This window comes from Balaenoptera acutorostrata, chromosome 4 (assembly GCF_949987535.1).
Source record: "Balaenoptera acutorostrata chromosome 4, mBalAcu1.1, whole genome shotgun sequence".
NCBI classification, from domain to species: Eukaryota; Metazoa; Chordata; class Mammalia; order Artiodactyla; family Balaenopteridae; genus Balaenoptera; species Balaenoptera acutorostrata.
In genome coordinates this window covers 72,341,625-72,347,149 of record NC_080067.1, presented here as the reverse complement: position 1 = coordinate 72,347,149, position 5,525 = coordinate 72,341,625, and the positions used below count along the sequence as shown (strand labels likewise).

The window sequence follows — 5,525 nt, the reverse complement described above, 5'->3', positions numbered from 1 at the left end:
GGTGGAGGAGAAATGTGGACAACTTCAAGGAGTTTATAATCAGGCTGAAAAATAGTTCAACAGTTATCTTAAATATGTCAGGTTGAGGATTCAGTAAAATGGCCAGCTCAACATCTCTTCCAACCTTGTTTTAGTAGGCTTTTTTTTTTTTTTTTTTTTTTTTACTGCAGAAGTTAGAAAGCTAAACATTACAATTTTCAGATTCCTTTGTAGCTAGATTCTGGATATTATTAAGTTCTAGGTTAATCCAGGTCTTCTACCAATGAGTACAGAATCTTGGTCAAGTTTCTTAGCCTCTTTGTACTTTTACTTTCCTCATTTCAAGATGGAGGTTTGACATTAATATTATATTGAGAGATTTATTTGAGGATTCATTGATGTAATGAATGCAAAGACATTAGCACCCTGCTTGGTACCTATAGATACTCAATAAATTCTTGCAATCACTATTAAGAGGAATAAATGGAATGCTCTTCCCATGTCCTACTTCAGAGTAAGTAAGGAGGAAGGGGGCAGAAGTTGTTGTATTCATTTTGCTGGTACAGATCTAGCAGATGTAAAGAGGCTCTGAAGCCAACAGTTCCAGGAAAAAACTGCTGGTTATTGAATTGTAGCTAAGTGGCTGTGTTCCTGGTACCTGCTATTGTGATAGCAGCCTCCTGATTGCCTAGCTTCTCGTGTATGGCAGAGATAACTAATCCTTGGGTGCGCCAGTTTTGCAGTGTTGTTCTGGGAATCACTTCCTGAGTCTCAGCCTGTGCCTCCAGCCTTTGTAACAATGTTGTAAATACTTAATTCCATATATTAAAACACTTTGTGTTTAAAATTGTGAAATGGTTTCTATTACGTGGAAAGGTACCCAACCTGATATAGGCAAAATGGAAGATGGCATCATGTCTCTACCACTAGGAAGCAGTGGTGGCTCTGTGAGACAATGTGTGAGAGTCACTGGATCACACCCTTACTCCAGATATGTTTCCTCAGTTGTAAACTAGAAAGTAGTCTTGAAGCAGAACATGGAAATGGAAATCCATTTACTCTGCCCACTAGGAGGCATTTTCTTCAGCATCGCCTTCCAGGACCACCATGGAGAAGATGTCACAGCTGCCCACTTCCAGGTGATGCAGCAAATCATGCAGAGCCATCTATGAATCAGGCTCATTTCTCTTGCCTCAGTCTATTGATTGTAGGGAACTCTCCATGAAGCCATAGGTGTAGGTTGAGAGAGAAGAAAATGTAGTAGGAATAGGTACCATTGTTCACTTACTCATGCAGCTTGCTTGGCCCTCTGGACCTACTTGAGCCTTATCAGGTATATGTCACCTCCAACTGGTAAGAGAGTGCTGTTGTGCATGCCTAAACTTAAGACTTGGTGGGTCAGACCACATCCAGTTCATTATGGGCAGCTTAGGCTGCACTGCAACTTGATGGTGTGTGGTCAAGTGTTCAGTCTCTACGAGGGCCCAGTAGCAATCCAAAAGGAAAACTGTTATCTAAAAGAATGGGATATCTTTGCTTAATATCCTAAGGTCTATCCAGTGATTCATCTGGAGGTGCTGGCCAAACATTCCCTGCAGCATTTCTATCTGCCACAGAGATTGTAAGCACCATTGGATCTACTGGGGATATAGCCCAAGTGACAAAGTAGCTTTCACAGCAGACTGGACCAGTTGCAGAGCCTTTTCCTTTTCTGTCCCCTACTCAAAACTAGCAGCCTTTGGGATTACTTGATCAATAGGTTCAAATAGCAGACCTAAAGGAGATAAATGTTGCCTCTATAATCTGAGGAACCCCATTAAGCATGGTGGCTTTTTCTCAGTGATAAGAAGGCAGAAAGTTGCCATTTCCCTTAGGAGGCATATCTTAACATGTCCCAGACCACTGACACCCTGGAAAAATCACCAATGTGACTTTTGGTGATATAAGCCTCAGAATTTGGAGAGATTTGTGTCACACAAGTTTTGGAATAGTTTCTACTTCCTGTCCACCTGGTTAGGTCATCACATGATAGCATCAGGAAAACAGACCAATGCCATGTTTTACAGAACAGAGAGGTGATCAAGTTTCCTATTGACTAGAAGATGACATAGGTTTAGAAGGTTGATGTACATTGCTGGTCCTAACACCTGGAAGTAAACTGCCACTGATGATTTTTAATATCAAGTAAAAAGAAAAAAAAAAAACTTGCCAGATCAATAACTGGCAATACCAGGTACCAGGGAATTTATTGTTTCACTCAAGTGAAAAAAAAAACAAAAACACATCTGGATCAACAATTGTAGTCAGAGTCAGCACGTGATTAAATGCACAATAATCTATTCTCATTCTGCATTGTTTCTAGACTTATAACCAAATTCAGCATCTAACAAATAAGTAAAAAAAATACTATTCATGAGAAGGTGCAAAGTGCCCCTAAATAATTTTGAGGTTTTGCCAATTCATACTAACAGAAAACATGTATGGGAACTGATTCGAAGCGTATTAGATCTAGGTGGCAGCAATATAATGTTGGGACAAACAAAATGTTATTGATTAGAGGGCACCAGGATAAGATTTTGAATTCGATGTGTTTGAGTCACTAAAAATGGCTCCAACGGGGGGGCCTGGCGCGGGGAACGCGGGCGCGCAGAGAGCCACGCGGGCGCGGGGCCTGATGCGGAGGGACCCGCAGTGTGAAGGCGGCGCAGAGGATGTGCAGGCAGATGGACTGCCACCTGCCCAGGGAGGCCCTCGCCAGGGCCTGCGCCTACAGGGACCGCCAGGGACCCGGACCGGTACTGCCCCTCGTACAAGAGCCCGCAGTCCAGCAGCCCAGGGCTCCTGTCCCGGCTGCACTTGAAGAAGGGCGCAGACTCACCTGAGCGTATCGTTGCTGCCATGCGATGGGGCTTGGTCCCGTCTTGGTTCAAAGGAGCTGATCCTTCCAAGCTGCAGTTCAACACTCCCAGCTGTTGTAGTGACACCATAACGGAGAAACGGTCCTTCAAGGTGCCTCTGGGAAAAGGAAGACGCTGTGTTGTTTTAGCAGATGGATTCTGTGAGCGGCAGCCGTGTCAGGCAAGAAGCCAGAGGCAACCCTACTTCATCTACTTCCCCCAAATCAAAACAAAGGTCAGAGAGCGTGGGTGCTGCATAGGGACCTGAGGACTGGGAGAAAGTCTGGGACAACTGGAGGTTGCTGACAATGGCCGGGATCTTTGACTGCTGGGGGCTGGAGTTGGAGGGGGTTCTTGTATTTTTACACCATCATCACAGCGGATTCCTGCAAAGGCTTGAACACCATCCACCCCAGGCGGCCTGCCATATTAGATGGAGAGGAGGCAGTCTCTAAGTGGCTGGACTTTGGTGAGGTCTTAGCTCAAGAAGCTCTGAGGTTTAGCCACCCCACAGAGAACTTCACCTTCCATCCAGTCTCTCCCTTGGTGAACGACTCCCGAAACAGCACTCCTGAGTGTCTGCTTCCTGTCGACTTACTGGTCAAAAAGGAGCATCAGCCAGAAGATACTGCAATGGCTGGCCACAAAGTCACCCAAAAAGGAAGACCCCCAAAACACTCCAAAAGGTAGAGTCAGATGTGCCCCAGTGGTCCAGCTGGTTCCTGTGGAAGAGCCTCCCCCACCCTGCCCCTCCTCCCCCCTCCCCCCTCCCCCTCCCCCCTCCCCCCCGAGAGGCGGGGCAGGACTCCTGGAGCGATGGCTGAAGCGGAAGAAGGAGGGGCGGGGTTGCTTGGGAGGAGGTAGCACAGTGTTAAAGAGTTGTGGCTTCTTGGGGGAGTGACTGTCCTGGTTGAGACCAGGAAACCCCCCCAGTGGGGTGGGTGGGCAGCCTGGGAAGAAGAATGGCCACCACCATCAATTCATGGTGGGAGGGGAGGGGCTCTTGTGCCTACCGCCCTCTGCTGGTAGGACCGGTGGACTTTCCCTCAGAGCCTGACCCTGCTGGCTGTTCTCAGCCTCAGCTGACCTGGTGCTGCTTGCAGAGGCTGTTTTCTGCTCAGCCTTTGGGCTTTTTCAGTCTTCTTTTGGAATTAAGTTCTTAAAACACTGTATTTTTTCTGAATAAATTATAATTGATAAACTGTCTACATTTCAGAAAATGCTGCTGGTGGGAGGAATTCCAGATCTCACTGTTTTCTCCTGGCCTCAGACCTAGGGAATGATTTTGTAACAAATGTGGGGCACTGGGATTTTCTATGGACAAAATTGCTTTTTTGGAAACAATAAAAAGGCTTGGTGGGAGAAAAAATGGCTCCAATAGTTTGCTTGGTTAATTGACTGAAAGATGGACCCAGAGGAAGTGTATTCTGAATGAAGTTGAAATGCTAGAAGAAGGTATCCAAAGGCTTAGGGAGATTGTGATGCTCAAGTGTATTTATTATGTAAGAGCGTCTCAGTTTCACTCTAACTATATCCCCTCAGAAGATTCAGAGACACTTCCTTCACCGAGGTCAAGAGAAATACATTCGTGAGGGGAAACCCAAAATTCTTAAACAGCTTCATTGTGGCTAATCTCCATAGGCCAAAAATGACAGTGGGAATTATCGCCACTGAATTGGGCAATCTGCATTCAATGAAGATAATAGTATTGTGGTGAAACGGAGCAGGATCCTATGGCCTTCTCCCCCATGTCTTCTGCCTGCCTTTTGTCTGTAGAAAAACTTTAGCCAAAGAATAACTTCAATCAGAGAAGTGAGAAAATGCAGAAGCAAAGGAAAACAGTCAAACAGGACAATATAATAATAGTTTAGTCATTAAGCAAAGTCAAGGACCTTTAGTTTCTCCTCAAGGGCTATGGATAGTACTCTGAGCCATATCCTGTGAGCTGTTTTGTAGATACTGAAACCCCTACCAGCTGGAAGACGTTAACTACATAATGACCAGACTGTAGCCATGACATAAGCTGCCACAATTCCGAGAACTGGCCTCAAGGAAATGGGAACAAACTGACTCTGGAACTGAAGACTAACTGTACTTTGAACAATCAAGATGATGCTGGTCAGACCCCCACATGATCAATTTCAAGATGACTGTCAGAGCTAGCTGTGCTGTTGCTGCATGTAGCCCCCTTCCTCTGCCTATACACCCCTGAATCTCCCCTTTAAAGGTCTTGCCCACTGGTTGTCAGTGTGGGGGAGTTGGCCTTTGGACATGAGTCCCTCCGACCCCATTGTTAGCCCCTGAAATAAAGCAAATTTCCTTTCCACCAACCTTGTCTTTTTATTGGCTTTAGAGTGGCAAGCTGCTGGACCCCACTTTCAGTAACAGTGGGGTGGTAGATGCTGATTTAAGTCAGCCTTCTGTTTACTCTTGCTTACACAGACCAAATAAAACTTGAGTGGACTGCCCATCTATTTTTGCTCTGAGGACAAAATGATCAGCTAACCAACACCAAAGATCTCTTGGCTCAGCTGCCCATCATGGTAACAATTCCCACTTTGTCCTCTAGACTGAAGACAGAAAAAAATCCCACTTAAAAATAATGTTGGTTGCCAGATACTGTAGAAAAATAAGTCTGACACTGATTCA

General features: G+C 45.5%; 1 pseudogene; it reads left to right on the top strand.

The window, feature by feature from the left end:
- Nucleotides 1-2,690: 2,690 nt before the first annotated feature.
- LOC103004867 (abasic site processing protein HMCES-like) lies at nucleotides 2,691-3,777 on the top strand (annotated as a pseudogene).
- The last annotated feature ends 1,748 nt before the right edge of the window (nucleotides 3,778-5,525 follow it).